Genomic DNA, 27,991 nt, shown 5'->3' on the forward strand with positions numbered 1-27,991 from the left:
ACCACATTCTACTCAGAACACAACCTTGAAGGAAGAGAACTAGAACCGGAAGGTAGAGGGCAAAGGAAGAAGGAAGGGAAGGTCCAGCAAGTCCAGCCTACGGTAACACATGGGTCAGCTGTCATTGTGGGATGTCTGAGGACATCAGATCCTGTCAGATCGACTGTACAGGAAAAGAACACGAAGACTGAGGAACCTCAGAAACAAACCTTACCTACTTCACAACTTTGTCTTTCACAACTTTTATAAAACCTAGCACTTCTGCCTGGTGGGATTTTAAAAGGAGGCATTTTGGAATATCATACATGGAATGACATCTGTGATGTTTATGTTCTCCACCCTTGAATCCATGGGCTACCTTTGGAGTGTTAACCACCTTGAGCAATCTCTTGGTCCCATTGGTAGTCAGGACTTCTGCATGTGAGTATTTCCAGTCTGGTCACATAGGCTACTGTTTAACCTGAAGGTCTAAGCCTGCTGCCAGGCCTCTCACCTGGGAGAGGACGAGTCTTTCACTGGCTGCTGGATGTGATAATCAGAGAAGGTAAAAGTTCTCATAAGAAAAACCTTTTAAAGGTATTCAACTTTAGTGTCACTACAGATGTCTAGTTCAGCTTTGTAAAGAAGGCAGGAAATGCCCTTGTTTTCTGCCAGGGAAGATATGCTAGAAGCAGTTATAATGGCAGCCAGTTTAACAATACTCTGGTGAAGAATCAGGCAGTCCAAGAGGATTGTGGCTTAGGAGTGCACCAAAATAGTGGTTCCCCAAAATAACCTAAGAGCTTGTTGAACACGAGGGCCTTATGTGGAGATTTTGATTCATTCCATCTAGGGTGGAGCCAGGGAAGCTGTACATTTGACAAGTGCCTCAGGTAGTTCTGATGCTATTGATGCTTGAAACTCTTGCCATAAAAATTCATTATTTCAAATTATTTGCATTGGGTTTGTGGTCATTTTCTTATGTGAGCTGAACTAAAACTTCTGTTGGAATCTGTGATGAGAGTGTCACTTTAGGAGTGGAACATTGCAAATAAGTTCAAAATAAAGAGAACAGTTTACCTGCATAGAATACTCTGATTCTGGGAGAACCAGACACATTTTCAAGTACTGTCAGATTATTGCTTTTTATACTACAAATTACTACTCTAGGTATACTTCCAATAAGTTTTTTTCTTTCTTTGTTGTATATTCCATAAGGGCCTCTCATATACAATGCTTTCTTTTCCAAGTTAAGGTTAATATATTTTTTAAAGATTTTATTTATTTATTTGAGGGAGAATGAGTGAGAGAGAGCATGAGAATGGAGAAGGTCAGAGGGAGAAGCAGACTCCTCAAGGAGCTGGGAGCCTGATGTGGGACTCGATCCTGAAAGTCTGGGATCATGACCTGAGCCGAAGGCAGTTGCTCAACCAACTGAGCCACACAGGCGCCCCTAAGGTTAATATTTTTAAAATTGTATTTGAGAGAGAAAGAGTGAGCACACCCATGGAGAGAAGTAGAGGGTAGAAGGACATGCAGCCTCCATGCTGAGCGCAGAGTCTGATAAGGGACTCAATCTCAGGACCCTGAGAGCATGACCTGAGCAGAAACCAAGAGTCAGATGCTTAACCAACTGAGCCACCCAGATGCCCCTCCAAGTTTAGGTTAATATTGAATGACAGAATGGAAATATGCTTCTGGTTAAAAAAAAATGTCTAGTCCAGATTGACTGGGTTGACTTCCTCACAGTATAGTAAAAGTACAGATCATAAAGTGGGGAGTATAAAAGGGAGATTGAGGGAAAGATGGACTTCAAATAAGGGACTTTTGAGCTTCTTGATATAGAGATCTCTACTAATATCTGTCTCCCCCCAGCAAAATCCTATTTTTATCAAGCTCCAAGCATTAAAAGTGGAGAAATAGGGAAGGAGAAAGAAGGGGTGGGAATGATAATCTAAGAAAGGGAGAATCTAAGAAAGGGCTATCTATCAAGTCTGAATAAGCTTGTGAGGTCTATTTCTTTTGCTTTGGTGATGGTGACTTTGTCAACTTTCTCCAGCACTGACTCACTTTTACAGTATAGGCATAATGAGGGGGATATAGGAAGGTCTGGAAACAGAGGAGCAGCCAGGCCCAATCCCAGAAAATCCTCCACAGCCCATTCATTAGCAGCATCACAACACTGTCCTTGTACCGCCCTGGGTATAGTGCTCTTCATATATAGTGCAGTAACCCAGTTTAGTGACTATTTCCCTGTCCCTAAGCCAAAGCTCACAGGCCCAGTCAACAATTTGTTTTGCCTTTGGTAGGGGAAGTAGTACTAGTGTACATATAGTTAGCTGACAGCTAAACTTGATTATATGAAACTGTGGTCCCAGAATAGAGAGGCCTGATTAAATACAAACTAGGGAATTGGGGGTTTCAAATGACACAAAGGTTATGGAAGGGGCAGGTTGTGGGTTGTAGATGGTTGGGAAGATACCTACTTTACTGATTCCCTTGTATCTCCACAAGCTACAAGGAATATGTAGCAAAGATGGGAGATAGATGGAGTTGGGGAAAAAGTAGACTTTGGTTGTCTATCATAACTGATGGTCATGGGTATTTTAGTATCTTTTCTTTTTGTTGTTGTTGTTGTTGTTTTTAAAGATTTTATTTGTTTATTTGTCAGAGAGAGAGAAAGAGCACAAGCAGGCAGAGGCACAGTAACAGGCAGAGGCAGAGGCAGAGGGAGAAGCAGGCTCCCTGCCGAGCAAGGAGCCAGATGCAGGACTTGATCCCAGGACCCTAGGATCATGACCTGAGCCTAAGGCAGCCGCTTAACCAACTGAGGCATCCCAAAAACCTTAAACACTTTGAAAAATCTCCTTCTGATCCTGTCCAAGCCATGCCTTACCATTATGTTATATACAAATCTATAAATAATAGCACTGTTTAGGACAGCTTCTCACACTAACATATCTCGGATATTGTTAAAATACAGATTCCAGTTCTGTAGGTCTGGTATCAGGTCTGATATGCAGCATTCCTAACACTGCCCATGGTATGGGTGAGGGCAAATTGGCAAGGCTTCAAGGAAGAAGTATGTCTTGAGCAGGGCATTGAACGATAAGATTAGGTTTAGATGGAGAAGAGAGGCTACATAGGTGCTGATGTACATTATCTAATGCAGAGGAATAGGAGAGACTTATGAAATAAGGATACTGAGGATGGGGTAAGCATATTTGGCCAAGAAAATGAAAAACTGATCTTTGCAGGACCAAAGTCTCATTTGAGGAAGTAGGTGAAGATAGGAGTGGGTAGGTAAGGTGGGGGCATTGTATGGAAGAGAGTCTTGACTGCTGGTCTGAGGAGTTTGGACTTTGTCCTGTAAGTAAACAAAGAGTCAATGAAGGGGGCGCCTGGGTGGCTCAGTGGGTTAAAGCCTCTGCCTTCGGCTCAGGTCATGATTCCAGGGTCCTAGGATCGAGCCTCGCATCAGGCTCTCTGTTCAGCAGGGAGCCCGCTCCCCCCACCCTCTCTGCCTGCCTCTCTGCCTTTTTGTGATCTGTCTGTCAAATAAATAAATAAAATCTTTTTTTAAAAAAAGAGTCAATGAAGCGTTTTGAGAGAGGAATAACAATTTGGAAGTGGTGCCTTCAAAAGAACTAATCTTGAACTGGCTCATAGGCTAGATCAAAGGGAAGAGAACCTTAGAGGAAGGTAAAAATCAATTGCAGTAAGACAGGTAGGGGGGATGAGTTCTGGATCAGGGTGGCAATAGCATTTGAAAAACAAGTCATCAGACTGGGAAATAGCAGGACTCTGTGACTGATTGAAGCTCTCCCTGTGTCTTTCTGCCCCTCCTTCAAATCACCACATTCAGAAGATATAAGAGGCTGTGGGGTCAAGTTTATTTCACTAGTACATTTTTGAAGCTTTTGTTAAACTCCTGAAAATCATACTGTGAATTGAGATGGCTGCAGTGAACTTGTGGAGAAATAGCCTTCTCTCATATTGTCAGTGGGGCTGAAAGGTGATGTTCTAAATGGTACATAAAATTCTGAAAGGATAGACAAATTGTTGCCTATAAGCCTTGTAAGATAGTAACTGCTGCTGAAACACAAGATCATAGTCAAACCTTGGAGAAGCTAGAAGTGAAGAAGGCAATTTAGGCTCGATTTTGTTTACAAGGTAGGTGTAATTTGGAGACCATACTGACAAGAGCTTGGCTATAAATATAGATTTCATCCAGAAGCTATTTGAGGACAATACTTAATGTGGTGTGGGAATGAAGGGTTAAAAAAAAGAAGTCATTGTGTGTTTTGTCCTTTCCAAATTTGTGATGCCTACACCTGATAGGCCAAATGTTTTCTGCCCTCTCCAATGACTACATTGTGTTCCCACAGTATGACAAACATCCCTTGTGTTCATTTCATTCAGAAAAGTGACATATGCCCCTATTCCTGGGGCACTGAACAAGGCATCAAAACGCCTCTCCCCTTGTCTATTAGTCCTTCCCACCATTAATCTGCCATGAGACCTGAAATGGCCCACCTTCACTCTGTGAAGGCACAGGGCCCTGTGAAAAAGTATGTTAAATTAAGAGGGATAAGTTAAGGAGAGATTGCTTTTACTACCTCTTTAGCAAAGGAAGAACATCAAGGGTGTGGGGTTCTAGGGAAATAAGTTATTATGAGGGGAAGCAGGAAAGTTCTGGGTGATGGGATAATATTGGGAAAAGGCTCCCCAGTATGCATGTAGGTGGTACTAGGTAGGTAAGGGCCACTGTTAGGTGTGGAAAGATGAAGGACTTGTGTCAACTTACAAGTGTTCCTGAATCAGCTCATAGAAGCCTGATAGCTGAGAAACAGCCATCTTGAGAAAGTCTTAAGTTTGAGGTCTGGTAAATGAGTTTCCTACTGAGGGGAGGCTGGTGATACCTGTTGTTTGAGAGGTATGTTGCCAGGCATTAGACTTTTGTGAGAAGATCATTAATTCATATCATAACTATATTTTTAAGCTGGGATGAAAAATAACCTGCTAGACCTTAATAGAAGAAATTTACTGAGACTAATATATGTGAATATACCTCCCTAGATTCCTTTGTAGCATAAAGAAGTGGTACTAAAGGGAAATTTTTGTGAATAATGTGAGAGCTCCCATTATCTGACAGATTCAGCATTTGCTATGTGTTCATTGAATGAATGAATGAATGAACAGAATACAAATTGACTGAATCACTAAATTTAAGGCTATTAGTCTGGGTTCAAATTTCTGTACTTCCATTTATAAACTGTTGGACCTTTGGTAAATTTTTTTCTCTGCCTAGATCTCGTTTTCTTAATATTTAAAATGAGAATAATGATACTTGCCCTGCCTCCTTCACATAGTTATGGGAAAAATAGTAGATAAAAAGAAATTTTCACATGGAAAACTCTAAAATAGAGGTTTACTGAGTTATCCAAGGATGGCCATTTTGGTGTTTGCTAAGATAAAGGGGTCTCTAGAGTTCATTAACGGAAGGTCCCTACAGTTGGCCTCTGGCCCTAGTGTGACCTCCTACAAAGAAACCTCTGTGCTGTCCAAAATTCAATTTTAAACTCCTGTGCAATCAGTGTAAAAATCAGATTCCTATTCTGCCTGGCTGGCCTGCCTTCCTGGAGTGACAGAGACCACAGGAAATACTGTGGGCTTTGTATGGAATACCATGGGAACATATCCGCCACAAGGCTGTGCTCTTTCTTCTGTGGGCACTGTCATCCCTCCAGAGATGAGAAAGTCATCTTAGGATATTTTTTCTGTATCCTCAGCTGTCTCTAAGATGACACTTTCCCAAGGGTGAGAGTGAGGGGGCAGGAGTAAGAGAAGTATGGGTCTCCCTCTTTCTTTCTCTCTTCCTCTCTCCTCACATTGTGATTCACAAGGAGCAGTTGATTTGACTTTTAATCAGTTTCCCCTTTGTGTTATTCTCCTTTCATCTGAGATCTCACTCCTCACCTTGGGCTCTGTTCAGTTGATCTCAAAGGAAGCTGCCTCACATTTCCTTTCTTGGACACATTGTGCAGAGTTCCTATTTAAATGGATGCTTTGTTCTCAGGGTTAAGGGAGAGAAGGTGGGATGATTTAAAAATCCTGCCCAGAGTCCTTGAGGAAGCAGACTGGAGTGCTGTTTGCAGAAGTCAATAGGCTTGTTGTAAGCAGGCATTGTGTGTTCTAGCACAGGCTGCTGAAACAAATCAATTTCAATTTACTTGTCTAGCAAAAGGAGCCATTATTTAGAACTGAATGGTCAGAGCTCCCATAATATATTGTGAAAACTTATTGTAGTTTTTACTGAGAGCTAGTATGATGAAATTATTTGTTTAGAAGCAGAGTGTGGATGTTTATAGAATATAAATTCTGGAGGTATTGATTAGGGGCAGTTGAAGAATGAGCCACATTTCTTTTCCAAATGTGGAGGCCGGGTGATATTCATCCGACATTGATACCAGAGTTCACTGCTGGCTGGAATGCTGACAGGATCCTTATTGTGACAACAAACACAATTAAGACCAGAGGAGAGTGAGTGTTTTCTAGGTAGGGAGATACAATAGTTAACACTGAAGTTCATTCACCTTTAAAGAGCAAGTTGGCTCATAAATTTGGCTTTCTTACGTTTTCCCTTACAAGAATGTCTGTCTCTGCCTCTATATTTTACGTTAGCTATACAGCTTCGTGTATTACCACTAAATTGTTGAAACTTCCTGTAGGAGTAAAATCTAAGGCTTGAGTCACTAAAGTTTTATGTTTTCCTTTTTGCAGAGTTTACACTGAAAACAACAACAACAACAACAACAACAAAGAAAGGCATTAGGTTTGAGATATGATTTGTACCTTTCCTCCAAATTGGCTGATGATATATATTTTTTTATTTATCAGGTTTTTTCTATGCATTTTAACTTCTGATGATTGGTCTTTTGGAAAATGGTTACAATTTTTGCTGTATATATTATGGTTTTCTGTTAAAGGTCTTTCTACCTTTTCCATGAATGTAAGTTTTCATGTTTTCTACAAAGGTCAGATACTTTTACTTATGACCATCACTGGGGTGTAGCAGAACTTTGGATCCTGTTTACTTGACTTAGTTGGGTAGGACATTGGGCTGCAGAGTAATAACTGATGAAAATTAAATACAAAACTCTTAGGGTCTAGCGGTAATCTAGAAGTTGTTCTTATCTTACTTGTGGAATCCTGCTTGTACTTGCCTTTCTTAAGCAGTGGTCCCCATTCTAGCTCCCAAACTATCTAGGCCACATACTAACTCTTCACCTTGAATGCCTTATTGATAGTACTTACACAGAGCTTGAATTTAGTGGGTAATCACTAAATGTTTATTAAATGAATGAATGGAAAGATGCCTCAAGGGTACAGAAGTAGACAATTTAATATACTAAATCAAACACGTAATAATGGAATAGTTATGAAATTATATGCCCTTTTTCTCAGGTATATTATTGATATTTAACAGAGACTTACATGGTGGAAGCTTCAGATATCATAGCTATCCCCAAGGTGACAACAAGATCATATCCCATTTGTAAATTACCTGTGTATGATTTGGACTTTATTTCAAGACTTGCCTTTATTTACATGTGAACCTTGTTTTGGAAGGGGAGTGGAGGGCATATCAAATGCAGCCAGAGTTCAGTCAATGCTAGACAGCGCATTCAGACTCAAAAACCAGGTATTGGTATCCTAAGGTAAATTGGCTGCTTTAACCCTGTGATGCTTATTGATCCAGAAAAAGGCATGACTGATGTGATTCATATCAATTTGAATTTTCAAACAGTAAAGAGCAAGGACTCAGTCACACCACTTTAATACAGTGCCAACACAAGTGGCTAATTAGGGCAGCTCAGTGAGCAGACATTGGTGGCAACCCAGTAAAACTGGTTGTTGGTACCTACAGAGCAATGAAACAAAATCAAAAGCTCAGAAATTCGCCCATGCATATACAGTCAACTAATATTTGACAAGGAAGCTAAGAATACTCAATAAGGAATGGATAGTGTCCTCAATAAATGATATTTAGAAAGCTGGATGTTCATAGGCAAAAGAATAAAATTGGACCCATATCTTATATCACTCACAAAAATTAACTCAAAATAGATTAAAGACTTAAATGTAAGCCCTAAAACAGTAAAACTCCTAGAAGAAAACATAAGGGAAAATTTCCTTGATATTGATTTTGGCAAGGATTATTTCAATATAACACCAAAAGTACAAGCAACAGAAGCAAAAATAAATGAACGGGACTACATCAAACTAAGTATCTTCTACACAGTGAAAGAAAACAGTCAACAAAGTGAAAAGGCAGCCTACAGAATGGGAGAAAATATTTATAAGCCACATATCTCATAAGGGTATACTATCCAAAATATATAAGGAACTCATGCAACCCAATAGCATAAAAACAAATAATCTGAGTAAAAAATTAGTCAAAGGATTTGAATAGACTTTTTAAAACAAAATATGCAAACATTACTAATCATCAGAACAATGTAAATAAAAATCACAGTGTGGTGTCACTTCAACCTGTTAGGTTGGCTATCATCAAAAAGACAAGGGATAACAAGTGCTGGCAGTGATGTGGAGAAAAGGGAACCCTTGCACATTGTTGGTGGTAATGTAAATTGGTATAGCCACTATGGAAAACAGTATGGAATTTCCTCAAAAAATTAAAAATATTTCAGGCTTCACACTCAGCAGGGAGTCTCATTGAGATTCTCTCTCTCTCTCTTCCCTCTTCACATCCCCCTGCTTGTTCACTCTCTCTTTCTCTCAAATTAATAAAAAAAATACTTTAAATATAATAAAAATTGCCAAGGGAAAAAAATTAAAAATAAAACTGTTTTTTTTTTAAAGATTTTATTTATTTATTTGACAGACAGAGATCACAAGTAGGCAGAGAGGCAGGCAGAGAGAGACGGAGAAGCAGGCTCCCTGCTGAGCAGAGAGCCCGACGTGGGACTCGATCCCAGGATCCTGGGATCATGACCTGAGCCGAAAGCAGAAGCTCTAACCCACTGAGCCACCCAGGTGCCCCCAAAATAAAACTGTTTTGATCTAGCAAGTACACTTATGGTTGTATATATCTTAAAAAAATGAAGTCTTTATGTTAAAGAGGTATCTGCACCTCCATGTTCATTGTAACATTACGTACAATATCCAAGGTATGGAAACAGCCTAATTATCCGTCTATAGAAGAATGGATGAAGAAAATGATATCTATCTATCTATCATCTATACATACACATAAAATGGAATGTATGAGTGAAACCATGTGAAAACTGTCTTTTTCTGATTGAATTATTTCACTCAGCATAATCCCCTCCAGTTCTATCCACATTGATGTAAATGGTAAGTATTCATCCTTTCTGATGGCTGAGTAATATTCCAGTGTGTGTGTGTACACACACACATACACACACACACACACACACACACACACCCCACATCTTCTTTATCCCTTCGTATGTCAATGGACATCTTGGCTTGTTCTAGTTTGGCTATTGTGGACAATTGTGGACATTGTCGCTATAAACATTGGGGTGCTTATGCACCTTCAGATCATTAATTTTGTATCTTTGGGGTAAATAAGTAAAAGTGTAATTGGGTCGTAAGGTAGCTCTATTTTTACCTTCTGATTTCCAGAGTAGCTGTACCAGTTTGCATTCCCACCAACAGCGTAAGACAGTTCCTCTTTCTCCACATCCTCACCAACATTTGTTGTTTCCTGCCTTGTTAATTGTAGCCATTCTGACTGGTGTGAGGTGGTATCTCATTGTCATTTTGATTTGTATTTCCCTGATGCTGAGTGATGTTGAGCATTGAGCATTTTTTCATGTGTCTATTGGCTACTTGTATGTCTTCTATGTAGAAATATCTGTTTATGTCTTCTGCCCATTCATTGACTGGATTATGATTTTTTGGGTGTTGAGTTTGATAGGTTATTTATAAATCTTTCATATTAGCCATTTATCTGATATATAATTTGCAAATATCTTCTCCCATACCATAGTTTATCTTTTAGTTTTATTGATTGTTTCCTTTGCTGTGCAGAAGTTTTTTACCTTGATGAAGTCCCAATAGTTTATTTTTGCTTTTGTTTCCCTTGCCATTAGAGACGTGTCTTGCAAAAACTTGCTGTAGCTAATATTCTCCTCTAGGATTCTGATGGATTCCTGTCTCACGTTGAGGTCTTTTATCCATTTTGAGTTTATTTTTGTGTATGGTATAAGAGAATGGTCAAGTTTCATTCTTCTACATATAGCTGTCCAGTTTTCCCAGCACCATTTATTGAAGAGACTTTTTTCCACTGTATATTTTTTCCTGTTTTGTTGAAGATTATTTGACCATAGAGTTGAGGGGTCCCTATCTGGGCTCTTTACTCTGTTCCACTGGTCTATGTGTCTGTTTTTATGCCAGTACCATGCTGTCTTGGTGATCACTGCTTTGTAGTAAAGCTTGAAATCAGGTAACGTGATGCCCCCAGTTTTATTTTTGTTTTTCAACATTTCCTTAGCGATTCGGGGTCTCTTCTGATTCCATACAAATTTTTGGATTATTTGCTCCAGCTCTTTGAAAAATACCGGTGGAATTTTGATCGGAATGGCATTAAAAGTATAGATTGCTCTAGGCAGTATAGACATTAGCCAAAGTCCAAGAAGTTACTACCTCTGTTCTCCTTTAGGATTTTGATGGATTCCTGTCTCACATTTAGGTCTTTCATTTGTATTGAGTTTATCTTTGTGTATGGTATAAAAAAATGGTCCAGTTTTATTCTTCTGCATGTTGCTGTCCAACTTTCTCAGCACAATTTCTTGAAGAAACCATCTTTTTAAAAAGGTTTTTAAAATTTATTTCACAGAGAGTGAGTACAAGTAGGCAGAGTGATAGGCAGAGGAAGAGGGCAAGCAGACCCCCACTGAGCAGGGAGCCTGACGTGGGACTTGATCCCTGGACTCTGGAATCATGACCTGAGCTGAAGGTGGCCACTTAACTGACTGAACCATCCAGGCACCTTTTTTTAAAAAAAGTACTTTATTGATTTATTTGAGAGAGAGAGAATGAGAGAGAGAGAACACAAGAGGGGGGTAGTGTCAGAGGGAGAAGCAGACTCTCCACCAAGCAAGGAGCCTGATGTGGGACTCGATCCTGGGACTCCAGGATGATGACCTGAGCTGAAGAAAGTCACCCAACCAACTGAGCCACCCAGGTGCCTGAGACTGTCTCTTTTCCATTGGATAGACTTTCCTGCTTTATTGAAGATTAGTTGACCATAGAGTTGGAGGTCCATTTCTGGAGACTCTATTTTGTTCCATTGATCCATGTGTCTGTTTTTGTGCTAGTACCATGCTGTCCTGATTATCACAGGTTTGAAATATAGCTTGAAGTCAGGCATTGTGATGTCCCCAGCTTTGGTTTTCTTTCTCAACATTACTTTGGATATTCAGGGTTTTTTTCTGAAATATTTTAATATTTTAACAATATTTATTCTTCTAGTCCATGAGCGTGGAATGTTTTCCCATTTCTTTGTATCTTCCTCAATTTCTTTCGTAAGTGTTCTGTAGTTTCTAGAGTATAGGTCCTTTATCTCTTTTGTTAGGTTTATTCCTAAATATTTTATGGTTTTTGGTATAATTATAAGTGAGATCAATTTCGTAATTTCTCTTTTTATAGTCTCATTGTTAGTGTATAGAATGCAACTGATTTCTGTGAATTTATTTTATATCCTTCCACATTGCTGAATTCCTGTATGAGTTCTAGCTTTTAGAGTGGAGTCTTTTGGGCTTTGCACATAAAGTACCACATCATCTGCAAAGAGTGAGAGTTTGACTTCTTTGCCAATTTGAATGCCTTTTAGTTCTTTTTTTTTTTTTTTTTTGTCTGATCACTGAGTCTAGGAATTTTAGTACTATGTTGAATAATAGTGTGAGGGTGGGCATCTCTGTAGTGTTCCTGACCTTAGGAGACAAGCTCTCAGTTTAGCCCCATTGAGAATGATATTTGCTGTGGGCTTTTTGTAGATAGCTTTTATGACATTGAGGTATGTTCCCACCATCTCAATACTGTGAAGAGTCTCAATCAAGAAAGGATGCTGTATTTTGTCAAATGCTTTTTTCTGTATCATTTGGGAGGACAATATGATTTTTGTCCTTTATTTTGTTTTATTTTATTTTGTCCTTTATTTTTATTAATGTGATATATCACATTGATTTGTAAATGTCAAACCACTGTTGCAGCATAAGAATAAATTCCACTTGGTCGTGGTGGATAGTGATTTTAATGTACTGTTGGATTCTACTGGCTAGTATCTTGGTAAGAATTTTGGCATCGATATTCATCAGGGTATTTGTCTGTAATTCTCCTTTTTGATGGAGTCTTTGGTTTTGGGATAAAGGTAATGCTGGCCTCATAGAAGGAGTTTGCAAGTTTTCCTTCCATTTCAGTTTTTTTGAAACAGCTTCAGAAGAATAGGTCTTCTTTAAATGTTTGGTAGAATTCTACTGGGAAGCCATCTGTCCCTGGACTCTTATTTGTTGGGAGATTTTTTATTACTGCTTCAGTTTCTTTGTTCATTGTGGTCCATTAAGGTTTTCTATTTCTTCCTATTTCAGTTTTGGTAGTTCAAAATTTCTAGGAATGCATCCACTTCTTCCAGATTGCCTAATTCATTGGCATATAGTTGCTCATAATATGTTCTTACAATTGTTTGTATTTTCTAGGTATTGGTAATGATCTTTCCTCTTTCATTTATGATTTTATTAATTTGGGTCCTTTCCCTTTTCTTTTCGATAAGTCTGGTATGGGCCAACCAATTGTATCAATTCTTTCAAAGAACCAGCTTCTAGTTTCATTGGTCTGTCTACTGTTTTTTGTATTTGTATTTTGTTTTGTTTTGTTTTTGTTTTCCATTTCATTCATTTCTGCTCTGATCTTTATTATTTCTGTTATCCTGCTTGGTTTTTTATTTGTTGTTCTTTCTCCAGTTTCTTTAGGTATAAGATTTACTTGTGTATTTGAGACTTTTCTAATTTTTTGAGAAAGGCCTTTACTACTTTGTACTTCCTTCTTAGGATTGCCTTTGCTGCATCCCAGAAGTTTTCAACTGTCATGTTTTCATTTTCATTTGTTTCCATGAGTTTTTAAAATATCTTTAATTTTATGGTTGACCCATTCATTTTTAAAATATCTTTAATTTTCTGGTTGACCCATTTAATCTTTAGTAGGATGCTCTTTAACCTCCAAGTGTTTGAGTTCCTTCTAAATTTCCTCTTATTATTGAGTTCAAGTTGCAAAGCATTGTGGTCTGAAAATATGCAGGGAATAATCCCAATCTTTTGGTACTGGTTGAGACCTGATTTGTGGCCCAGTATGTGATCTATTAAGGAGAATGTTCCATATGCACCTGAGAAGAATGTATATTCTGTTGTTCTAGGTTGGAATGCTCTGTATATATCTGTGAAGTCCATCTAGTCCAGTGTGTCATTCAAAGCCTTTGTTTCCTTGTTGATCTTCTTAGATGATCTGTCCATTGCTGTAAGGGGTGTTAATGTCCCCTACTCTTACTGTATTATTATTAATATGTTTCTTTAATTTTGTTATTAATTGGTTTATGTAATTGGCTGCTCCTGTTAAGAGCATAAGTTTTTATAATTGTTAGATCTTCTTGTTGGATATACCATTTATGTATGATAGTGTCCTTCTTCATCCCTTACTACAGGCTTTGGCTTAAAATCTAATTTTTCTGAAATAAGGATTGCCACCCCAGCTTTCTTTTAGTATCTGTTCGCATGATAATTGTTCTCCATCCCCTCACTTTCAGTCTGGAGGTTTCTTTAGGTATAAAATGAGTCTCTTGTAGACAATATATAGTGGGGTCTTGCTTTTTTATCCAATCTGATATCCTATGTTTTTTGATTGGAGCATGTAGCTTATTTACATTCAGGGTAACTATTGAAAGATACAAATTTATTGCTGTTGTACTACCTGTAAAGTCTCTGTTTCTGTTTATTTTCTGTTTGTTTTTGTTTTTGTTTTTTTCTGGTCTATGTTACTTTTGGGCTCTCTCTTTGCTTACAGGATGCTCTTTAATATTTCTTACAGGGCTGGCTTAGTGATCACAAATTCTTTTAGTTTCTGTTTATCCTGGAAGCTTTTTAACTCTCCTTCCTTTCTAAATGATAGCCTTGCTGTATAAATCATTCCTGGCTGCATGTTTTCCTCTTTTAGTACCCTGAATATATCATGCCAGCCCTTTCTGGCCTGTCAGGTTTCTATATGGGTCTGCTGCCAGTCTAATGTTCTTACCCTTGTGTGTGAAGGACCTCTTATCTTGAACTGTTTTCAGGATTCTCCCTTTATCTCTGAAATTTGCAAGGTTCACTATTATATGTCAGGGTGTTGATATGTTTTTATTGATTTTGAGAGGGGTTCTCTGTACCTCCTGGACTTGAATGCCTGCTTCCTTTCCCAGATTAGGGAAGTTCTGATCTATGACTTGCTCAAGTATACCTTCTGTTCCTTTCTTTCTCTCTTTCTTCTTTCTTTGGGATCCCAATAATTCTAATACTGTTTCATTTTATGGTATTACTGATTTCTTAAAGCCTCCACTCATGGCCCATTAGTTGTTTTTCTCCCTTTTCCTCAGATTCCTTCCTTTCCACATTTTATCTTCTATGTCACTGACTCTCTTCTGCCTCTTTTACCCTAACTGTGAGAACATGAATTTTAGACTGCATCTCAGTTAAAGCATTTTAAATTTAAACCTGATTAGATTTTATATCTGCACTAAGAGATTCTCCAGTATCTTTTATGCTTTTTTCAAACCCAGCTAGTAACTTTATAATCATTATTGTGAATTCTATTTCTGACATTTTAATTATAATCTTTATTGTGAATTCTATTTCTGACATTTTAATTATATCTATATTGATTAGATATATGGCAGAGAGTATTACTTCTGGGTCTTTCTTTTGCTGTGAATTTCTCCTTCTAGTCATTTTTTTTTTCAAAGAAAAATAGATAACAAGTGCATAAAATAAAAAATATCAACCACAACCTCAGTGAAATACATAGTAGATGAATCTGAAGAGGTCAGAAACCAAAAAAGAAAAGGAAAAAAATGTGGGGGAAGAGAAAATACAATCTCATAAGTGGACATAACAGGGTAATCCACTTGGTCCTGGGGGTATTTTGGTCTGTTTGTTAGCAGATAGTAATTTCCAAAATGGTGAAGAAAGAAATCTTTCTTTTTCTATTTTTATCTATCTATCTATCTATCTATCTAGATATTGATATATATACCTAAATATTGTGTACAGTGAAAGAAAGGCAGTAATGAAGAATATATCTATAAAATGTATGAGGCACCTATGTGGCTCAATCAGTTAAGTATCTGCCTTCAGCTCAGCTCATGATCCCAGGTCCTTGGGATCAGTCCTGCATCAGGCTCCCAGCTGAGCCTTCTTCTCCCTCCCTTCCTCACTCATGCTCTCTTGTTATCTCTCTCACAAATAAAAATAAAATCTTTAAATAATGTAAATGTAAGAATGAAAATTTTAAAAAACTTAAAAACAGTTGCTAAAATGAGAAACTAGTTAAAAAGGAAAAAGAAAGAAAATTCTTTATTGAAAGACTAAAGTGTCATGAGAAAACTTCCAAATTCTATATAGTATTTTCCCTTAGTGCAGGAGTTATAAAGTTCTGAGTTATCCATAACCTTTGTATTTGACTGATGTTCCTCCTGGCCTTCTGAGAAGGGTCTATGTGGCTTTTGTTCCCTGAAGACTTTCTGCACTGATTGCAAATGTGGTTGCTTCTCTTTTCTTTTCTTTTCTTTTTTTTTTTCTTTTCAACATATAATGTATTATTTGCTTCAGGTCTTTTAATTATCAGTCTTATACAATTCACAGCACTCACCATAGCACATACCCTCCTCCCCAATGTCCATAACCCTGCCACCCTATCCCTTGCCCCTCCTCATCAACACTCAGTTTGTTTCCTGATATTAAGAGTCTCTTATGGTTTGTCTCCCTCCTTGGTCCCATATTGTTTCATTTTTTTCCCTCCCTGCCCCCCACGACTCCCCACCCTGTTGCTCAAATTCCTCATATCAGAGAGATCATATGATAATTGTCTTTCTTGGATTGACTTATTTTGCTTAGCATAATATGTGGTTGCTTCTCTATTTGTAAAATTCAAGCAATTCTTTTCTTAGATCTCAGGTTGAATTTACAAGTGTTCAGAATGATTTGACAGATTTCTAGTCCAAATCAAAAAGGACCAGATGAAACGAGATCCCCTACTCTTCCACAACCTCCCTTAGCTTTCCTCCACAGAATGGAATATTATTCAACCATAAAAAGATAAAAATAGTGATTTCCTGCCATTCATGACAACATGGATGGACCTTGAGGGCATTACCCTAAATGAAATGAATCAGATAGAGACAAATGCTGCAAGTACTCACTTATACATGGAATCTGAAAAAGCCAAACTTTTAAAAGTAAAGTGATTGCCAGAAGCTGGAGAGTGGGGCAAATGGCGATATGTTGGTCAAAGGGTACAAACTTGCACTTATAAGATGAATAATTTCTGGAAATCTAATGTATAGTATAGTGACTAATTAAGAATATTGTATTATATAATTGAAAGTTGCTGAGAGTAGAGCTTAAATGTTCTCACTGAAGTAAAAAAGTAATTATGTGAAGTAATGGAAGTGTCCACTAACCTTATTGGGGTAATCATTTTGCAACGTATCTGTGTATTTTTTTACACCTTAAACTTACATGTGCTATATATTGATGATATATCAATCAACCTGGGGAAAAAACTGGTTTTCATGACAGATGGATAGAATTATCAGTAGTTTGACTACTTCTCATTTTAGTTGCTCGTAATATTGTCAAATAAGGCCAGCAGATGTTCTTGTGGGTTCAAAGTAACCAGCATAATGAGAAATTCATTTCTCCTTCTTTGAAGTCACAGCAGGTGATGCATACCAGTGAATCCTGTACATTTACCTCAGACCCTTATTTAATTCTTAAATAGCTAGTCAGGAGATTGATTGTGGTAGTCTGGTTAGGATCTTGTTTGGATTATTTAATGTGAATAGAAATACTCCTGTATTTATCAGAGCCTCACTTGTAGTTACAACATTTTATTTTTCAGAAACATCTACAGTCTCTATTTTAGTAAAACTCCCTATCTCCTGACCTGTCTTTCTTAGTGCATTTCTTCTGACTTCTTATCTGGACCATTCTTTTGCCACTTACTCAGTTGCCCTTTGACCTCTTCTATGTTCCCTTCTTTTGTGATTATTTAACATTGTTTTTGGTAGGTTTGGTTTCCCTCAACTCTAGTAAATGTTCCTTGAGGGCTGAGACTGTGTCATTTCTTGTTAACCCCTGTGGGCAATAATATCTGTTGAATTAGTATTGCATCTTATTAAAATAATTGCAGTGTTTTGTGTTAGTATTTCAAGGAATAATATTGCCTTTAACATGGATTTAATATGTACAAAGGAATAATGTCATTGATTGATCATTACTATGTATCATTCTAGAAACTTTGCATGTGTTGTCTTACTTATAATCCTTGAAATGATTCCATGAGGCAATGTTTTTAGTTTTGCTATTTTGTAGATAACAAAACTAAGGTTCAGAGATATTAAGTCATTTGTCCAACGTAGCCTAGCTAGTAAGTGATGAACTTGGGAACTCAGGTTTGTATGACATGAAAGCTCATGATAAACTTTTCCTCATACTGGCTTTTCATGAATTCCTCCATAAACTGTTAAGACAACCTCCCTACCAATCCTTTTACCTTCTCCATTTACTCTGCATTGGAAGAATCCTTCAGCTTCTACCATGGTGAACACACCTTTCCAGGAGCCACAATCTATCCAACAGCTGCGTAATGACTATAACAATGAAGTAAAAGGCCAAAGAAGGAATACAGGCCCCAAATAAATATAGAATATGTGCACCTGTTTATTTCCTTCTTTGGAACTATCAAGATCCAGAAGGTTAACACAATAAAATATTGGGTATTGAGAGTGGCAATTTAGAAGTCATCACAAGTCTCTTATAGATAATAGGTCTCATAAATAATGATAACAAAGTTGAATTTTCCTAACTGGAAAACTCTTCATGAGTGTTCAGTGTTGAAGGGAATAGGGGTGGGTACCCTGGCAGAAAGGTTACTGTCAAGAAGCCTGTATAATATGTATCATTTGCTTCTTCTGGAAACAATCAATTCTGGAATTGTATTTAATAGTATGTATGTTTTTATCAGCTTTATTGAGATACAATTTATAATTTATCCATTTACTGAGTGTGGTTCCATGTTTTTCAGTATATTCACAGGGTTATGCAACCATCATCATAATCTACCTTTAAAGAACACTTTTATCCTCCCCAAAATAGACCCTGTGCCCATTAGGGTCACTATTCTCCCATAGACTGCCCCTAAGCCCTAGGCAATTACTAATCTACTTCTATCTCTTTAGATTTACCTGTTCTAGACATTTTATGTAGAAATAATTATATAATATGTGATCTTTTGTCATTAGCCTTTTTCACTTGTCATATTTTCAAGGTTTATCTGGGTTAGAGATTATATCATACTATATTCCTTTTTATATATGAATAATATTCAATTATATGGATCTACTGTATTTTATATATCTGCTCATCAGTTGAACATTTATGTTTTTTCTATTAATTTGGATATTATGAAAAATAATTACTATGAATATTTGTATACAAGCTTTGGTGTTGATGTATGTTTTCATTTCTCTTGGGTATATGCCTAGGAGTGAAATGGGTGAGTCACTGGGTAACTCTGTGTTTAACATTTTGAGGTACTGCCAAACTGTTTTCTAAGCAGAAACATCATTTTACATTATAATCAGCAGTGGATGTGGGTTTTGCCAAACTGTTTTCCAAGAAGCAACATTATTTTACATTATAACCAGCAGTGGATATGGGTTCCAGTTTCCACATTGTCACCAAAACTTATCACCTGCCTTTTTGCTTTTAGTTACACCAGTAGATGGTAAGTAGTATTTCATTATGGTTTTGATTTTCATTTCTCAATGACTAATGATGTTGTTGAGGACTGAATGTGCCCCCCCAACCCCAGTTCATATGTTGAAGCCATAGACTCTAACATTATGGTATTCAGAAATGCAGACATTTGGAGGTAGTTAGGGTTCAATGAGATCATGAGGTTGTGGCCCTCATGATGGCTTTAATGCCCTCATAAGAAGAGGTATGTGATTTGGTGAGTGCTGTGAAGTGTGTAAACCTGGTGATTCACAGACCTGTACCCCTGGGGATAAAAATATATGTTTATAAAAAATAAAAAATTAAAAAAAAAAAAACTTAAAAAAAAAAAAAAAAAGAAGAGGCACCAGATAATAAATAAAAAATAAATTAAAAAAAAAAGAAAAGGCACCAGAGAGCTTTCTGTTTCTCTACATGCATATCTATGCACTTAGGAAAGGACATGTGAGAAAACAACAAAAAGGTGGCCATCTGCAAACCAGGAAGAGAGCGCTTACTAGAATCTGACCATGTTGGCATCTTGATCTTGGACTTCTTCACCTCCAGAACTATGAGAAATAAAATTCTGTTGTTTAAGCCACCCAATCTATGGTACTTTTTGGCAGCCTAAGCTAACTAAGACAAATATTGAGCATCTTTTCATGTGCTTTTGGACCATTTGTGTTTTCTTTAGAGAAATATCTGTTCACATAATTTGTCTCTTTCTGAATTGTTTTTATTGTTGAGTTATACTAATGCTTTATATATTTTATACACAAGTCCATTATTAGTTATGTAATTTGCAGATATCTTCTTCCATTCTGTGAGTTGTCTTTTAATTATCTTGATAATGTCCTTTGAGGTACAAAGATTTTAACTTTGATAAAGTACAGTTTATTTATTTTTTTGTTCTTTTTTTGTTGTTGTTGCTTATGTTTTTAGTGTCAGATCTAAGATTCCATTGTCAAATCCAGGGCAGTAAGGTTATTCCCTATGCTTACTATGAGAGTTTTATGAAATTTGTCTTTTATTCAGCTCATTGATCATTTTGAATTAATTTCTGCATGTAGTGCAAAGTAGTGGTCCATCTTCATTTTTTTGTTTGTTGCTATCTAGCTGTCCCAGCACTATTGTTGAAGTGATTATCTTTTGCCCATTGTATTACCTTGGCATGCTTGGATAAAATTAACTATAAATGTAAGGTTTATTTCTGGGCTATCTGTTCTGTTTCATTGATCAATGTCTATCCTTTCCAGTACCATACTTTTTTTCAAATAGCTTTATTGATGTATAATTGATTTATAAAGAACTGTACATATTTAATGTGTATAATTTGATGAGTTTGGATATATGCACACACATGTAATACCATCACCACAATGTGATAGACATATCCAACTCTTCCTAGAGTTTTCTTGTTTCACATATGTGTGTGTAGTAAGAACACTTAATGTGAGATCTACCCTCTTAACAAAGTTTTAAACACATAAATTCCTTAATATTAATTATAACAACTATGTTGTATAACAGATCTCTAGAATTTATTCATCTACCATAATGATATATTTATATCTGTTGAATAAGAACTCCTCATCATTCTCAGCCCCAACCCCTGGCAACCACTATTGTATTCTCTGTCTCTATGATTTTGGCTATTTTAGATATTCCATATACATGGAATCAAGCAGTATTTTTCCTTCTATGACTTATTTAACTTAGCATAGTTTCTTCAAGATTCATTCATGTTGTTGCAAATGGCAAATTTCCTCCATTTTATGGCTGAATAATATTCCATTGCATGTATATAACATATTTTCTTTATTCATTTGTCTGTTGATGAATACCTGAGATGTTTCCATATCTTAGCTATTGTGAATAACACTGAAATGAACATGGTACTGCAGATTTTCTTTTCAAGATAGTGATTCCTTTGGATATATACCCAGAAGTGGAATTGAGTCAAATTTTGTATATGGCATAATGTTGGGATCCAATTTCATTTTTTTCCATGTGAATATCCAGTTTTTGCAATATCAATTATTGAACAAATTATCCTTTCCTCCATGAGTATTATTGGCTTCCTTGTCAAATACTAGGCTATCTTTTCCCCATTGTGTGTTCTTGGCACCCTTGTCAAAGATCACTTGACTCTGTATGTGTTGGTTTATTTCTAAGATCTCTATTCTGTTCCTTTGGTTTATATGTATTTATGCCAGTACCATGCTCTTTTAATTATCATAACTTTGTAATGTATTTTGAAATCAGGAGTATGATGCCTCAGGCTTTGTTCTTCTTTCTCAAGATCACTTTGGTTATTCTGGACCTTGTGTTTCCACATGCATTTTAGGATTTTAAAAAATACCACTGGCCTTCTGATGGCAATAATATTGAATTGGAATTACTTTTGGTAGTGTGGACATTTAGAAAACATTTAATTTTCCATTTAATGAGCATGAGATGTATTTCTACTTATTTGTGTGATCTTTAATTTCTTTGCTCAATATTTTTCAGTTTTTAGTGTACAGATCTTTTACCTGCTTGGTCAAGTTTTTTTTTTTTTAATAAATGTTTTATTCTTCTTGATGCTTTTATAAATTGGATTGTTTTCTTAGTTTTTGAATGGTTTGATGCTAGTGTATAATAACTTAATTTTTATATATTGATATTGTATCCTGGAACATTACTGAATTTGTTTGCTGGTTCTAAGAATTTTTTTTTGCATTCTTTACAGTTTTGTACAAATAGGATCATGTCATCTGAAAATAGTTCTATTTCTTTTTTTCCAATTTGGATTATTTTTATTTATTTTTTCTTATCTATTTGTTTTGGCTTGAACCTTTAGTTACGTGTTGGCTAGAATGGCAAAAGTAGCCATTTTTGTATTTTCCCTGATTTTAGGAGAAATGTATTCAGTTTGTCATTACTTATTATATTAGCTATGCATTTTGTATAGAACCTCTTTATCAGTTTGGTGCAATCAATCCCTTCTAATCTTGTTTGATTATTGTTTCTCTCATGAAGGGGTATTGGACTTGTGAAATAATTTTCTGCATCTGTTGAGATGATCATGTGGATTTTGTTTATTAGTCTATTAATATGGTATATTACATAGGTTTTCATATGTTAAGTAAAACTTGCATTCCTGGGTTAAATTTTATTTGAGCGTGATGTATAATCCTTTTTATATGTTACTGGATTTGCTTTGCTTATATTTTTTGAGGGATTTTTGGGTCCATATATGTTAAGATATTGGAAAGGTGAAGAACAAAGTGTTCTTGCCTTTCTTTCCTGATTATCTAAGGTCATGTGTGTAATGTAGGTGCTCCTTGGTTGTTTAGTCAAGTTTACAGATCCCCTTACGGTTATGAAATATTTCCATGTATTTAGGAGCAGTTAGGAAATAAGGGACCTGGTACCTGCATTTGGGGGCAGAATAATTAGAAAGAAGATCATTTCAGAGACTGCAGTCATTACTATTTATTATTTCCATTTCACAAATGATAATAATGAGATCAAGGAAGTAAAGTGACTTTTCTAAGGTTTTATAGAAACTTACTGAGAAGGATGAAACAGGAACACAAGTCTCTTACATCTGTAGTTACATAGCTACAGCTAACTGCATGAAAGGTTAGATAATGTAGTCTCTGTCGGTGTTTCAGAAAGAAACAAAGAATGGATTTTGGTGGACACCTAATAAGATCTAATATACTCTGGTAGTTCATGTTAGGACGGCAAGACGGAAGACATATGAAGACAGTAGATAAAACAAGGAAAAAGAAGCCTTGATTAAATACTCCAGGGTCCTCATAAAATTGTTTGAAGGCATGCATCCAGTAATAGCTATTATTCATTCAGGAACTTGATTAGTACTTTCTATGTATTATCTTATTTAATGCTTACCACTTTGTGAGATAGTTACTATAATTATCTACCTCTTAAGCATTATGGAAAATAAGGTCCAAAGAGATAGGCTACTCATCTAGGTTCACACATTTCCTAGAAAATGAGAGAGGATAGTTATGAGGCCAGACCTGTCCAATTTTAATCACTGTGTGGTATTTATTTTTCTGCATTTTAGTTATAATGTTGGGAGGCAAATATATATTTGGTGAGAGATTACTGTGGCTTGAGATGCCTAGGGAAAGTTTTATAGAGGAGGTAGGATTTGAGCTGTGCCTTGAAGAATGAGTGGGGTTGAAGTTGAAGAATCCAGTTTCAGGGAATTCTAGGGAGAAGAAGCCTGATAAGAGCAAAAATTAGTAAGTGATGGAATTTGTGGAAGATAATGAGTGGAGTAAATAAGTTTTACAGACGAACACTGGAAAGTGAGACTGGAAAAATTGCGATGATTTGAATGTTGGACTAAGGAGTACAGACTTGATTTCATAGACAGTGTGGACAAATGAAGTACTTTGAGAGGGTTTCAACTTCATGTTATTTTTACATATAAGCAAGAAAAATTATTTGTATAATTTGAAGGATACTGGAAGCCCTCCTCCACCCTGTTTGCTTAACACTTATAACATCCTTACACAACTATCATATTTCTGAAATTCCAGTATTAGGAATTCATTCCTTAGGGTTATATCCTCTACTCTCTTTTGAAATGCAAACATCCTTGGAAAGAATAACATATCTTTAAGCTTTGAGTCTGAAGGTCTTACTAGCTCCTTTCATCCCTCAGAGTTGAGGTTCTCCAGAGTGCAGAGAGCCTGAGCAGGAAGGAGGGAGGTTCTCTGTAGGAAGAAAAGAAAGGGAGACTCTTTCTACAAAGCCTCTGTCTGCCTCTGGATTTGAATTACTAGCTAATTAGATGTTTGTACCTTCTCTTGAAGAATAGACAGGAATTGTATTTTTCTCTCTGCACAAAGGTTTCCTTTGAGAATAAGGCATTATCCACTGTGAGAATCCAAATTCCCAGGTTGGCCTAATCTCATTTTTCTTTGACTCAGTTCTTAAATTTACTTGTGCAATAGTCATAGAAATAGTGCTTATGTGTTTGCATGAATGTGTATACACATATAGTCATCATTTCTATAGCCATATTTATTTGCCCATGTGTTTCTATTTTGGGAATAAATGTGAAAGTATTGCAAGGGTCTAATTAGTTAGCTTTAAACTTTGGTGCTGTGTTGGCTGAGAATTTCTCTCCATTGTCCTTTGAGTGGAAAGAGCTCCTCTGCTGAGAGAGATCAATTTTAGCTTGGAGAGAGAATGGCAGTAGGCAGGAAGGAAAGGAGTGACTGGGGGTGCGATTGTAGGAGTTGGGGTGGATGATGTGGAAGGAAGATCTTCAAATATTTTAAACACAAGTGGATAGACTACACTGGGGGAGAATGGAAGGCAGAGGGTAAATGGGCAATCAGGCAGGGAATTAGACTCTACCATGTGTCCTCAGGAGTCTATTCCAGGAAATAGGGATTTTATAGACCACAGACAGTGCCAGCTCTAAAAACTCTGCATGGTTCCACATGAAAGCCACTGTCTGTGACAGCAAATGCCAGGCAGTAACCTTGGGTGACCTTTGAGTGTATCTCTTGAGTGGTAAACTTTAGTAGCTGTCTGAGTTGATTTTTATTCCACAAAAAAAATGTTGTTCTGTTGAGACAGTGAGAGAAAAAGAGGAAATGAATGAGATCTTGAAAACTTTTCAAGTCAGAGAGAGTTGGAGGGCCAGGTTTGCTTTGCTAAAACAGTTTCTCAAATGGTATTTATCATTGAATGTGTTAGCTGATAGGATTGAGAGAATGACAGGGGATGCTCTGGGCAAATGTTTCCTCAGTGCATAATAATTTCAGTTGGATTGTCCCCTCCTTTTTGTTGTTATTGACTCACAATCACAGATTACCATCATTGAAGTAATGTTGCAGGTGTCTGCAACCTGATGGGGTAGATGTAGTAGGTGGTGGTATGGGAAGGACAGAGAAAATGGCTGAGAACACACCTATGAAGTGCTGGGAGAAGGAAAATCTTGGGCATCATGTGGCTTTTTTTTAATCCAAGCTTACTAGATGACCTAATAAACATTTCCCCCCCTGATAAACTTCTTTTTTTTTTAAACCCTGTAGCCTAAACGATATCAGAGTTCACATTTTCCCAGGCTAAAGATTCTTTCTCAAACCCTAGGTCCCTGATTCCTAATTATGGCTTTGTTGTACCTTATGGAGGTCTACACAACAGCGTGGAATCTAAAACTGTTGACTTAGTCCCTGAAATACTAGATAAACCCACCTAGAACCTGGGAAGTGAGTAAAGAGCTCACTTCTTGATCAAATAGATGATAGTCTGTTAGGGAATTTTTGGTCAGAAACAGGATTCATGAATTGCATTTATTCAACTAGATTTTATTACAGTATGACCAAATGCATGCCTCATGCTGAGTTGCTGGGGCATGTTCTCTCCCAATTCATTCTCTGCACAGCTATCAGAGTGATCAAGAACATAAATCAGATTATGCCATACTTTACATGGAACCGATTTTCCTTTATGTCATTCAAAGGCTTTCATGATCTTGTCCTTGGCTCCCTCTTTAGCCTCTTTTTAAACATGTTATGGCTCTTATTTAATGTTCTTGGAGATGCTCAGATGTGCCATTCTGCTTTGTAGGTCCATGTCTTTATTCGTGATGTCCCCTCTGCTTAGAATGCTTTTCCTACCTATTAACTCTTTTTACAATAATATTCTTTGAAACCCCCCTTCCCTTCTGCTCTTTTTAAATTTACCTCTTTCTAAAAATGCTTAACCATATTATATTCAAATTATCTAAAAAATTATCTCATTATATGTTTGTCTCTCCACCTAGATTGCAGTAGTATTGATAGGCACAGGGTGATCATCTGACTGAACCTGGTCCAGAGTCTATGCTACAGAAATTTGAACTGGGACTTTAAGAAAGATCCTGCCTTTGCACAGCCAGATTAATAACATATGCCTAGAGATTATCTGAATCTATGTTTTGTACCATGTTTGTCCCCAGGGTAGTGGAAACTGGTTTGCGAAGATAGATAGAGTGACAAAAGTCCATAGGTCCATTTGTATAAGGACAAAAGTCCTTAGGTTCAGTTGTATTTCTCTCAACGGTTCATATAAGATACTTCTATATCCTTTAATTAAGTCACCATTTATGCTTAAGCTCCTCAAGTAGGTTTCTGTGGTTTGCAACCAAAACTTCCTAACCAATATAATATAGAACATAATAAGTGCCAGAAGACATTTGTTAAACTGGGCTCAAAATGGGAAGTCTTGATTTCTTCCCTAAGGGATCTTCTTACCACTCTCTTTTGGGAAGAAAAACGAATACCCTACATGAAACAATTGGGAAAAAATGCATAGCACCCTATCATCAAGCCTTTATTCATGGTACATAGACTGTTAGCACCATAACAATGCAGAAAAAGTTTTGTTCAGGTGGTAGTAGAATTAACTAGGAAAGCTTCAAGAAGGTGATAGAATTTAGCTTGGCCTTGCAGAATGGGTAGAGTTTGCCTTTGACCCCTAGTGTTCCAGAAAGATTCCTTACAGACCTCAGCAATGCCCTAGATAAGTCTAGATGAATATGATCCAAGTAACTTCAGCATCACTAGGGTGAAGATAGGGATCCCCAAATGGGCTAAATCTTGACTGTGTCAGAAAGGCCTTTGAACAGAAATGATTTAATTCTGACTAGGCCTAATAGTGATGAATGATTTGATGTAACTTGGAGAGGCCCTAGGAAGGCAGAAAAGGCTTTAGTTATTATTTGTTAACCTGTTTGTGTACCTGGAGGATGACAAGTGATTCTTAATCTATTATTCTGGGACTAAATGCTGGGACTAAAGGACAGAGGCTAGCTAGGCTTTGCTAACTCAGAATTACTATCTGTGAGTTTGAAAGTCCCTGTGCAAAAATAAAAGCTATTTCTGCTCTTCTTTTTTTCCCCCTGTCATTAGCTATGCTAGGCTCAATTCCTTCATGTGACCTGAAAAGATGGCATGGAATGCTTGCATGGGCACCAAATGGCTAGTTTGTTCACTACTGTTAAATTGCACAGTCTGTAAAGGCCATTTCCTTTGCCTTTCTTGCCACATGGGTTTGAAACCTTAGATGTGAGAAAAATGGTCTGTTTGCCCTAGATTTGGCTGTGTCCCAGGGAGACAAAGCTTTGTACAGCTTTTCAACAGCATGAAGGTTTATTAGATATAAAAAACTATGCATTTGCTATTCTTTCAGGGTAGTTAATGGAGTTACAACATATAAAATCTTGATAATATTTTCTACTGCCCAGGAAAAATTATACATAAGCATGCAGTTATTATATACTGTTAACAGTTTATATTCACATACAGAATCCATGTTCAATTAACTTCAAACATTTAGTGTTTACTATGTACTAGTTATATGTTAGCATTAGAGGAAAAAATATAAGTAAGACAAAAATTCTTACCTGGAAAATGTTCACAGTATGATAAATACAATATAAGGAGAAAACATACAAGGTATAGAATAAGCACAGAGGAAGCATGAATGAACTTTATTTAGGAAATCAGGGAAGACTACTTTGAACAGATACTTCTAGCTACTTTTTATGAATGAGTTGTTATTCAGTAGTATACATGAAGGAGAAGAAAGGAGAGGTAATTGATGTGGCAGAATCCTCTATACAAAGGGGCAAGGAGAAGTAGTAAGTTGTGTTACCAGAACTTTGCAATTCAGATTGCTAGAGCATGAGCAACAAAGGCCTGGATGAGCCTGGAGAAGCAGGCAGAAGCCCAATCATGAAGTAAAGTCATATACTTCTTTGTTCACATGGTAAGGAGCCAGTGATATGATTTAAACAATTTGCATTCATTTATCCATTCAGGCTGTCAGCCAGTTAATAATTTATTGAAGGGCTATTATGCAACAAACTCTCAGTCAGGCACTGAAAGTTTCTCTTGATGGAAGTGGGGAAGACAGACAAG

This window comes from Mustela nigripes, chromosome X (genome assembly GCF_022355385.1).
Source record: "Mustela nigripes isolate SB6536 chromosome X, MUSNIG.SB6536, whole genome shotgun sequence".
NCBI lineage: Eukaryota > Metazoa > Chordata > Mammalia > Carnivora > Mustelidae > Mustela > Mustela nigripes.